Here is a 12,210-nt window from a genome sequence, read left to right on the forward strand (position 1 = left end):
ATTAAGAATATTTTGCAACAATTCAGCTGCAGTTTTTAAGGCTAAGAACCACAAAAGTGGTAGTCGAAGCAAGCACATCGACATCAAGTATTTAGCCATCAGAGAACGTGTTAAAGAGAAGAAAGTTGTCATAGAATACATAAGCACTGGATTGATGATAGCTGATTCTTTAACTAAAGGCATGCCGCCAATGAGTTATAAGGATCATGTTTTTAGAATGGGCATTGGTCAAATCATGTAAATTTTTCTTTATATGGAAAAATTTATGAGACTTTTATTTATTTATAATGTTTTTCTCAATACAGTTGTATATATTCAGTTATTATGAGAAAAATAATTATGTTTGGCCTGGAGTAAACATAAGGTTTATTCATTAAGTTATTTGATCACATATGGGCTGATGAAATACATTGTGATACACGGAAGATAATACTCGCTCTAAGAGAACTCATCGCCGTGATTCATGTGTTTTATTTCAGTATAAAGTTTTGTGGGTTTGGGTTAATAATTCATTTGAAGGAATATTGGGATCAAGTGGGAGAATGTTAAAATATGTAATATGTTTTATTATTCTAAATATGATTCCAACATTATATTCCCAATAAATTCCCAATAAATTCCCTATATAAATTTCAATTTATTGCCAAATTTTTTACCCACGTGTATTAAGTGATATATGTCCGTTATTATATTACCATAATGGTCTTAATGGAAGATACCGGTAACATAACCAACGGAATAAAAACGTTAGGTCGTCTGGTTCAAATCCTCATATACAGAAAAACACACCATCAGATTTGAAGGGGATTTGACTAGTAGAATAGGACATACATTTTCTATATTGCAGATCAATCGTGCTCAAAGGTATGTTGATATTTATGTTTCCGCTATTCGATCCCGAATTCTGTATGAATTTACCTGTTATTGATAAATCGGGATCTCCAAGTTTTTAGTTTATATTCATTCTAACATCTTAGGGTTCCGAATGGTGAGATTTGGTCAGTGTGGAATTGGAAGTATGGGATGACATGGTTTGGTTGTCAAAGGGCTGGAGCAAATTTGTGGAGCATTACTTCATTTGTGATGGCCACTTTTTAGTCTTCAAATATGAAGGCAACTCGTTTTTCATGTACTCAGACTCTACAAAAGCACATCTGAGATAGGATATCCACTGCTGAATGCCAGTTGTGGAAAATCAGCCAGACAACGAACAATGTCCCAAAACAGGGACGATTCTTGTACTTGGTATGCTAAACAAAAACTTCTTGGTGTTACGCAACCAGCTTGCCCTTGCGCTGCAGCAGATGGAAGCGGCTGCTGAGGGCCTGCTGGTGTACCTCCGAGGGGACGGAGGAAGAGGCATAGGTTTGGCGCCCAAACTATGTGCCTATAACCTGCAGGACGATGAGTGTGACACCACAGAATCAAATGTGGAGTTGGATTGCCCGTTCCCTTGAGAGTACGGAATTGGTGCTCCTGTATTTCTTCCTTAAGCCAGAAACCGTACTGATGTGGGAGGTCCTACATAAAGCTTCCCAATCATGGCCATTGTCATTGTGCTTTGTGGAATTGAGAAGGATTAGTAAACTTAATCTGAAATTAAAGGTAGTTGAATTTCAGTAACTGTTTCAGAGGTTGTGTATCATCAGTAGGAGGAAGCTGGTGACTAAAGTAGAGCTTCAAATCCTCATTTCAAAAAGACAAGATCTAATTAGTTTATAGTCACTCCGTTATGAAACTTTTCATGGTATTTGATGCATTTGTTTTAGTGCTTAACAGATTGGCTAATACTACAAACGTTGCGTGACCTAGGAGTAAGGACAATGAAGCTGATGACGAACAACCCATCGAAGTACGTGGGGCTTAAAGGTTATGGCTTGACTATTGCCGGGAGACTCCCTCTAGTAACTCCAATAACAAAGGAGAACAAGAGATACTTGGAGACGAAACGGTCCAAAGATGGGGCACATCTATGGTTTGGCAATCAAAGGCCGGTTCACCAATCTCGTAAGGAAAAACAGCAAGCCGAGCAGAACTGTTTCTCTTATCCGGCTGTGTCTGACTCATAGAAACCGTAGGATAGTCTGCTGCTAATGATTTATTCGCGGGGGTGCAAGTAAGTTCACTGACAGATGGTGCTATCACTTTATTTTTCAAAGCATTAAGGTCAATAGCATTGGGATACCTGCTGATTATTGTTCTATTGATGTCCTCCATCTATTTTGCAAGGCGAAAAGGTGAAAGACAAGTCCCCTTAAATTTCCTTTTGTGTTATTGATGGATGGCAAGAATTATCCTTAATTCACCTTTCCGTGAATCTTTGTGTATTGATCTCCAGAGAACTCCCCATATTTCATGAAAACAGAGTCGATGCCGGACAATCTTTCTTTCCTCTTCTGTGACCATCTAATTGTGACAGATATTACTTGAAGGAATATACTTAAAAGGTCTCCTATTATAGATCAACTCTTCATATGGGCAACAGATAAGGATTGCTTTTGACCTTTTATTTTATTGATCCCATGCTTGGCGTACTCCTCGTCTTTTCGAATTTCCCTTACAAATTAACAATGTAGGCCCGAAGGCCTCGAATTTAAGGAATTTGTCCATGGAAGAAGCCCCAAATCGAAACTCCAATCGGTCTACCAATTTTCAATTTGGACTTGCTGGCAGACCCTCGTTCACTCAGAAGCAAAGCCCTACCTCCTGATTTTGCTCCCGCTCTCAAGCTCACACGAGAAGCTTCTCTACTACTACTTTTCAAAGAAGGGTCAACTTGAGTCCCAAAATGACAATTATCACATGCAACTTGTTGTTTCACGTGTACCAGACTTAGGGATGCGTCCGCAAGGAGAACTTCCAAAATGACAGTTAGTAGAGGCAACAACACATCTCATTTTCTTTAAATGATACTTACGCAACTATAATAATTGAAGTGCATCGATGCTAAAACGGGACGCGAGAGGATAAGAGAGCCTGAAAGAGCCAGAGCCCGAGGATTAGAGGGAGAAGATATTCCAAAGATAGAATTGCTCCTTCTTGTCTAACGGACTCCAATATTTTCCGAACAAAGATTGTCTATATCAGATTCTGATACTTTAGGGAGGCATTTATACTTAAACTGAAAATCATTAGGTTCCTAAATTATGGTTTTTACTGCCTTTTTCAACATTCTGACCTTGTGTCTGCAACCCTCTGTCACTAGGGCTGATATATAGCCTCAAGTGGCACTTCCAATGTTTGTCTCAATCGGGCCTAAATGATGTTTGTCTCAATCGGTCCTTACCAAGTTACCAGCACTTCTGAAGATCGAGACTTTGAACAGGAGATCGTCCCTACTGGTGTGACCTCAATGCATGCAGACATTTGATGCAGACAAGCTTCTCTCATGAACGCGGGCCAATTGTGTTGATAGGTCCTAAGCTGCCCCTAACCACGATCCGTCTAAATACATAAGAGTTGCAATTTCTCGGTTCTTTTGAATGTATCTCTTTACAAATTCACAAGTAGCACTCTCCCAAGGGGAAGTTCCGCTAACCAATATATGATTAGAAAAATAAATAAATACGAGCAAACCCTAAAGTAAAAGGCAAACAAGATGTCCACTTATGCTAGTATTTTCTAGCATAAAAATTTAAAGTCCTTAATCCCAACTCGGCAATTTGATGCCAAAATGCCATAATATTGTGCCCTCAAACTCAACAATAAAATCACTGGAGTTTGCTTCAGTGGCTACCCTTCTAACATGAAAGGGGGAGGTAGGGGTTCGAATCAGCACCTTCTTAAGGGAGTTGAAGTGGGGATGATTTAGTTTTAAGTGTGGATTTTGACTCCCATGCCTTGCAAAAAAACATGGCTAAAGTCTAAGAATTAGAGTATGAGTAGAGTATGACCCTCTACAATAGTTGCTTTTGAGGGCTACTAACACAATGTTCATCTTTATTGCAATTAGGGGTGTCAAAACCAAACTAGAAAATCAAATCGAAACCTGAATCGAATTTGTGTGTATTGTTTGCTCAATTCAAGTGAATCGGAGATGATTAACAATTTGCACAATGTCTTCTTAATATAAAATTCACACAATCTCTCTCATTTTCAAGAAAACTAAAAAACCGAACCGATTGGAATTGAACTTGGTTCGAGGCGTGGTTTGGTTCGAATATGTTACACACCCAAACAATTTAGTTTAATGCGACGCCCCTGATTGCAACCTCTCAATTTATAAATAGTAGTTATCTTCTTTCGGTACACATCCAATTAATTTTAAAAATGGAAGAAAAGAAAAAGGACGCTGTCTCTACTATAATTGGTAATATGATGAGTACATAAATTAAAGAAAATGTAATTTCAAAATCACACCCGTAATCTCTCGATGAATTAAGATTGACAACACGCATAAATTTAGTTTTTTTTTTTTGTCAGAAATGGAAATATTTCATTTACTAAGCAAAGATGAGAGGCCCTATGAATGTGCATCATTACATAAAAGGTCCAACAAAGTTTGAGGAAGGGACAAGACCCAATTCAGAGATAATTAATTTTTCTTGTGAGCTTTGGCTACCCAATCTGCAATAAGGTTGGTCTCTCTGAAGCAATGAACTATCTGAACATTTGAGAAGGTCCATATTTTTTCCTTGCACTTACTAACAAAAGGTTGAGTCTCCCAACTCAACTCTTATGAACTGTTCATAGCTTTAACCAATTGCAAGTTGTGTGACTCATAATAAGCTTTTAGAAAAGAAGTAGTCGAGGGCTTTCCATAAAGCTAGGATTTCAGCCATCAAGGAAGAGGAGGCTCTGACCGATTCAGCCGTTCCTCCCACCAACCTCCCACCCGAATCTCTGCAGATGCAAGCTATGGAATTCTCCAGTGAACAGGTACGTACGTTCCATCTATGTTGATCTTATAAGCTCCTTCCAGCGGTGGAATCCATATCTGAGGTGTTTCGGCTTCTCGATTTCCAGATCTGCCGTTTTCATGAATCCCCGAGCTAGCAGCGCGTCGATGGTCCAGTGCTCTGTGCCGAGGTCGCAGATCTCCGCTTCCCACTCTGCTTCCCGACCCGGCGTTTACTTCAGCTCCCGTCGCTCTGTCACTCGGTCTCGGTTCACCACTCGGCCCCAGGCGCAGCTCGCCGCTCGACTCGCCTGCTCTACCTCCCGATCACAACTCGCCTGTCTCGTCTCTTCAAATTTCCCGACAAATTGACAATTGCAGTGCCCAATCATCTCGCATTTAGGAATTTTGTCCACGAATAAAAAAGCGCCCCAAATCACAACTCGAAATCATCAGGTGTAAAAATATGAGCGGCCTTGTCTCATGCAGAGTCTACCCCAACTCGAAATCATCCGATGTTGCTGCTTCAGGCTCCACCCCTTCTTCCCAAAATTGGCCTTTCGTCCGATCTAAGTGCGGTTCCGTTGGGTAGTGAGTTATGCTCATCGAAGATTCTGAATTCGACTTGGATTGACCCGGAGCATGCTTTGCTTCTATAGCGGAGGCGATCGAGGACATCCCCTAAGGAAAGGTTGGTATGCTCTCTGCATCGCATTCATTATCGAGCGCATTTCAATCGTTCATTCATTAACTTCTATGTCATGGTCGGAACTGAGTTCCAGATTGTAGTGATCTTATAATGGCAATAGATGAGAATTGCCTTCGGCCTTTTATTTTATTGATATCACGCTCCGCATGAGTTCGACTTATAACATACCCGGAATTTTGGAAAGATGCAATGTCTAGGTCTAAGGATGTTCGCTACTCTATAAAAAAAACATCAAGAAATGCATCACCATTCAATCTGTTGCAGCAGAACGTTTTGCTTTTTTCGATCTGATTAATTAAACAAAACATTGCGAAGCAGAGATTTTTTTGCAGGCATACCAGAGCTTATGCCAGAGTCTTGACATTCCTTCTGAAAATGGAGACTTTGAGTCAAATATTATAAATTCTAACGAGCTTGAACACACAGACATTTCCTTCCTTTAGAGAGAGAATGACCTTGAAGAAATGAGCCGTCTCCATTTGCAAAACTTTGCCAGCGATGTTCATCTTCTATCCTGCAACGAGAAGTCATTCCTTGAGCACAATTCGTGTAGTAAGCTGTAACGTTTGAAACTAAACTATAGTGTCTTTATATGAGCCGACTTATTTAAAAGAAGCATTTGATTGGAGAAGAAGTTCATTTATGAGACGAAAAGTTAAAAAAACATATGAATGCTGGAGGAAGGACATTAAGAAGTACACATAGGGAATCGAATGGATGAAATGATGGACAACCTGTTGGTTGGTTGAAATTGTATCAAGAATAATCCTAAAGGTATTGAGACTGAAATTGACAGAATTGATTTATAAAGTAATGTGAACTAAGTATGACTATCTTTATTAGATATTCACCCATTCAGTTGCACCTACGGGTTGGCAGACCTAGGCAAACTATGCCGTGAGGCCAAACACCTCGTCTAAATGTTAGAGATAACAACAGCAAAAGAAAAGATAATTCACTCAAACTCAACTGATCGTATCTATAATGTCTAAGCTGGTCAATCTTTATTTCCTTTGTTGAGTTCAGATTAGCATGTAGATTATATTAACTGGGAGTCTCACCAGCAATTCCTGTAACTAAGAATTGAAGGTAAAACACTGCGTACCTACTACAAACCGAAGATCTTTAGCCTTTAGAAATTCCTCAGCCGTGAAACCTGTATTTTTAAGGCGATTAAGTTCAAGTTTTTTCCAGCTAATACTTAGGTAAGGTTCGTGATTATCTTTTTCAGTTTTATTCAATTTTCTAAGTTGAAAAGGTGAAAGACTAATCCTCTTGTCGAAATTCCTCCTTCAATGTCAATGCTGACTTTTAATATTCATCCTTGATTATTTCAGTAAGTGATTAACAGACTTTTATCTGAACCTACCTGTGTATTGATCAATAGAGACCAATACCTATTAGAAAATTGAAGTCAGATTCCCACATGCCACATCAGCAAAACTGGTTGAGTGGTCATTGGGAAGGACTTCATTGCATCTTATTCAAGACGTTTATGACTTAATCGCACTTTTTTAAAATTTAAAACTTGATTCTACATTAAGCAAAACGTTTAAGTAATTTTTTATTTTTTTATGCAGGTTCCTTAAAAAGAAGAAGAAAAGAACGGACCAATATGCTGATTCGTTTGAATGAAAAGAGAGTTGAAGGAAAACGAAAGGAAATGGGATGCTTCTTTTAGTTATGAAAAATGAGAAGGGTGTGATCTTGGCAGTTATGCAGACATGGTAAACGGTTAGAAAATAATGTCGTTACCTATATATCCATCCCAGCAGTTGCCCCCCTCTTTTGCAAAACTGTGATTTTTATTAGTGAGAATGAGAGGAAATTGGGAATAGAATCGCTACCTTAATAGAAATTTCTGTCCTCTCAACTTTTGACTGTGCCTCAGTAACTTCTAGATCTTTGTACCGCTCGCAGCATGTACCCTTCCCTTCATCAATGTGAAAAGTTACAGAACTTGTGCTGCTTCAAGTGTCGAACAATTTAAGAAGCAGAGGCAAGATAGAAAAAAATGGATAAGAATGACATTAATTAGATCTTACCAATTTTATGTCCATCTAGTTATGTTGTTAACTTTTGAATGGTTGTGTTGAGATCACCTTCCCAATCCTCTTGCCACTTGTATCCGAACAATGTCACCCAATAGAGTGTTGGTGTGCTTATCGTACTCTTACAAAATATCTTCATTTTCGGGCACTCTTCCACTTCTATTGAATGCATGGATGGAAACTTGAATATACAACTTGTGATGGAGGAGAAGCATTCTAGGCTTGGCAGATTTTGGAGTGTCAATCTTCCTAGCTTCCGAAGAGAAATCACTTTTCGTTCTTCATTTCCATCGTCTACTACTACTTCTTTCATTCTTTCACATCCTATTATAGTCATGTTAGTGAGATGCATCAAATTTGTGATCGCTGAAACTGTCACTAGATGCATCAATCCAGAGGAATTCTTCACCACTAACTCTGTCATATTCCGGAAGAATGTCATGGCTGGAAATAATGTTGTCAAACTGGGACAATCGCAAACCTCGAATTTGACAATACTCTGAAGAATTTTTGCCACCAAGTAGCCTTCTCTCCATACATGCTTTAGGTTGGGTAGTTGCCTTAACTTAAGTTCTTCCAAATTTTCAAGCACTAGATGTTTTCCCTCATCGACAAGCCCCTCATCAGGAAATATATCTTCAAAAGAACTACAAAAGATCTCAAGGCTTTGTAGGTTTTGAAATCTTTGTAGGAGGAATATGGGAGGAAAGACAACATTTTCATCATGAAAGCATGCCAATGTTAGTGTTTTTGGCTTGCCAAAGAAGTCATCAGAAAATTTTCCATCGTGTATACTCTGAATATCCTTGTCGACTAAAAGAAGTCTCTCTAAGGTGGGAATGCCCTACAAAATTGTCAATACAATGAGAGAAATAAATTCAACAAGGCTTGACAATAAATCATGGGCTCTTAGAGATAAACTTAAGTCAGTTAACTCCCATGGAAAGGGGCTTTGTTCTTACATTTCATTAATTTCTAGAGCCCTGAATATGACTCTCAAGCTTCTAAAGTCGAGCTACAAAATTCAAACTATAAACAAATGCTCCACTATGCCCATCCGCCAACCAAGGTAGGCTGTGCACCATATTATAATGATTATATAGAAAAAGAAAGAATTGTTTTGGCATATGAATGATCAATCAAACGAATGAAAATTCATTTTACCCAGCAAGATGGCCATCCCGCTACGATTTGAAAAGAAATAGCTATATGTTAGTGCTTGATTCTCAATTTAGTCCTTAGGAAATTCACATTTTTTATTCAAATCGAGAATTTTTAAGAGAATTTTTAAGTAAATGTCGGTATGGTAATCACCCTAATCAAAATCATCTTCAATTACAAATATCTTAGCTTGTCATAAAAATATGTAGTTCCTTGAAATTTTAGGTGACAAGATGTGCTTATAGTGTTACTAAAAACATTATGGGTGTCCATAGATGAAAAGTGTGCTTAAAGATGTTGGAAATATCTTAAGTTGTCAACAAACTAATATTTAAAGGGTTCATGTTTACTATATTATCATATCGTGACATGACTACGCTATGCACATGAGTTATATGGGTGAATAAAAGAATGAAGAAGAAATGGCCATTGTAATCATACCCTCTCAAGTGAGAAGTCTGCTTCATGATTTGAAAGGTCATGTTGATCATCTCTTTGAGCCCACTTGTTCATGGATGCCACAAAGGATGTGTTTAATTTGTCACAATGGGTCACTCGCAATTCCGTCAAGAATGGCCAGTTCAAAGTAAGCAGGTTAGGGCAAAAACTCTTGAGTTGTGAGACATCATGGAACACCAGAGAAGTCAGTTGTGGGAAAAGAAATTGAGCAGTAGTAGAGTGTGAAGTGTCATCTCCACTCTTGACTATTTCCTCAAACCCACATGACTCCACTTGAAGTTCCTTAAATTGGGTTAGACTTGTAGCCACCCAATGTGGAAATAGATTTTCAAGGCTCTTACAATTCTCAATCTTCACTTTTTGTAAATGTTCAAAAGTGAGAGTATCTTGAGGATCGTCGGTCCATACTTTTCTTAAATTATCCATGTGGGACAGGACCATCGACTCAAGCCATGGAAATTGTACCTGCCATATTGAAAAAATAATACAATAAATTTAATTACATTGAGTGATGACCTCAAAGAAGGAATTTCCAAACTTCCATTCCTCTCACAAATCATAACATTCTAGAACTTGTTAGTGACAAAATCAAGGAGGGGTTGCTTGATGCCTTCATTTCAATTGACTAATGACTAAGGCCAAGTATATTGCATTGGAACAAACCCGAAATGTAGTGCAACAAAATAAATTACCTTGCAGTCCGTACCACCTGTTGATACTCACGCAAAAAGATAGGAAAACATTTTTCATTGGGTTACAGACCCAAAGAACACAAATGATGACCTCAAATACCATATGAATACTTCTGCAATTTCCTAAAAATTTCACATGACATGAAATTTAAGGCAATTTTCTTGCACAAACAAGGATTCCTAGGCAAATGCAATTAGTCTTCATGAACAAATGAAACATGTCATGCCAAAATAGATTTAGATACAAAAAAATGAAACAATTGTACGGACTGCTATGAATTGTTCACTCAATGGCCTGTATGGAATATTCGTTTAATAATGATAAAACTAATTATATTACAACATGCTACAATCTCAATTACTAAATGCATATTTGCATGGTTCCCTAAATCCACAAACCACATAAAAAGACAAATTTGTCATACAAGTATCGAATAGTCCACCAAGATATCCGCCTTAGTCAAATGATCCCTATGAGCACATTATTGTTTGTAGAAAATCAACGATGTTGTGAGCTCTTATGACTTGTCCACTAAGAAGCGGGTATTGACATTTTTTATTTGGTTTCAATAAAATTAACGCAATTATGACTTATCACTACCAAAAAACAAGATGACTATTTCCATACTTCCTTAAATCTATTAATATTCTCAATTGAGGATTATGATGAGTTTTTGAAATATTTTAAAAAATGTGGGGGATACCTTATATTTGACAAATAAATGAAATAATGTTATTGCAACTTGTTAGTACCAAAAATTTAGGCAACTAGTTCGATACTTCTTTTTCTATTAGTATTCTAAAATGAGTATTATGATGACCTTTTGAAGTATTCTAACAATGTGAGCATATGACGACTCACAAACGGCATATTAATGACATTAGAAGTAAATGCATAACTAGTTTTAACTTTTATCGTTAAAGAGTTAAAAAAAAAAAGAGTGTGGATGCTAGTTATGATGAAATGTTTTACTCACTTATAACAATAAATAAATAAAATAAAAAAGTATTAGAATAAGAAAAAACTCAAGCATTTCCTCCATTAGAAAAGAAAGCAATAGCTAAGGGCCGTGCTTTTTCCACTCCTTATCTGGCTAAGACACTTCATATTACAGTGTTTTGATTACATTGTCCCTTATGTGGCCCACCTTTTGGCATTATTCTCCTTCTTCCTTATTTCTTTTTCTTTTTTTGCTTTTTCTTTCCTCATGGGTCTCATTTTTCTTCTTCTTATCTTTCCTTTGCTATTCCGTCTTTTTCCATTTTTCGCTTCAAACAAGCCTTCTCAGCATGTGTAGACTCTAGAAGGAGGATTGATGGAAGAGAGATTAAGCCAAAAGTCCCAGAACTTTGATTAAAAGACCAAGCACTAAGTAGTGAATGCGTAGAACTCAATCTAGCAATCGCATTCATAGAACCAAAAGGAAAAGCAACATCACATGACATTTATCATTTACTAGCTCCTATAAACAGATAACTAACGAATCCCGTTGAAGCAGCTTGCAAACACTGGGATTAATGACCACAAGGGAGATCGGAGTCGCAGGACACGGATACACGTCATCGAACAAGACAAGGACGTCTACGATTTGGTCATGAGTTGTCCCCTTACCAGATCTTAGCACTGGGACTCCACCCTCGTCCTCTCCAAGTGGCTCTCTATCGAAGCCCACTTCCGTCCGTTCCCTCTCATAAGCAAGAACATCATCAAGCTCAGCTGGGCTCCTAGGCTCATGGCAGCTTAGCTCTGGGCCAACTATGTCATCATCACCGATGTCGCACTAATCGTCACGGGTTGAAGAGCAACGTGGAAGCAAACAACTAAGGGGAATGAGTGGAGGTGAGGGAGGTAGTGTGGGGATCGGAGGAGTTAGCGAGGGGTATCAGGGGAGTTGGACGTCATGTTGATGAGCACATGTTCTTAGAGCAGAGGAGGGAATGGGGTTGGGAAGATGCTGCGGGGTTGTGCAGAGAGAGTATCCCTCTCTATTTCCAAATTGCTTAAATGTAGCTGATAATGAAGTTGCGAATGGTGAAGAGCAGACAATAACACCAACAAGTTCAGTTGACATTTTCTATTATATTTTGCTCTTCCTTTTGAGCTTTTGTTGGGGACTCACATGAAGCATTTGAATGTTTTTTTAGAAAAGAAGGGAGAGAATGAGACACCAAAGGCATGTCTGAAGCCAAAAAGGAAAAAAAAAAAAAAAAAGGGAATAGAGAGAAACGGGATTGTGACAGAACACTAAAGGCATGGAAAGATGGAAAGATAAGAAGGGGGAGGAAAGTGGGACCAGTGAA

The 12,210-nt window shown here is 38.2% G+C and overlaps 1 long non-coding RNA gene across 1 annotated transcript; it reads right to left on the minus strand.

The window, feature by feature from the left end:
- Positions 1-5,566: 5,566 nt before the first annotated feature.
- Positions 5,567-7,864, minus strand: LOC120296403. The gene is made up of 3 exons (XR_005553355.1): positions 7,592-7,864; positions 7,394-7,511; positions 5,567-6,060 (listed from the first exon to the last, which is right to left on the minus strand). It is a non-coding gene; the product is annotated as an uncharacterized LOC120296403 (long non-coding RNA).
- Positions 7,865-12,210: the final 4,346 nt, after the last annotated feature.

This window comes from Eucalyptus grandis, chromosome 7, assembly GCF_016545825.1.
Source record: "Eucalyptus grandis isolate ANBG69807.140 chromosome 7, ASM1654582v1, whole genome shotgun sequence".
NCBI classification, from domain to species: domain Eukaryota; kingdom Viridiplantae; phylum Streptophyta; class Magnoliopsida; order Myrtales; family Myrtaceae; genus Eucalyptus; species Eucalyptus grandis.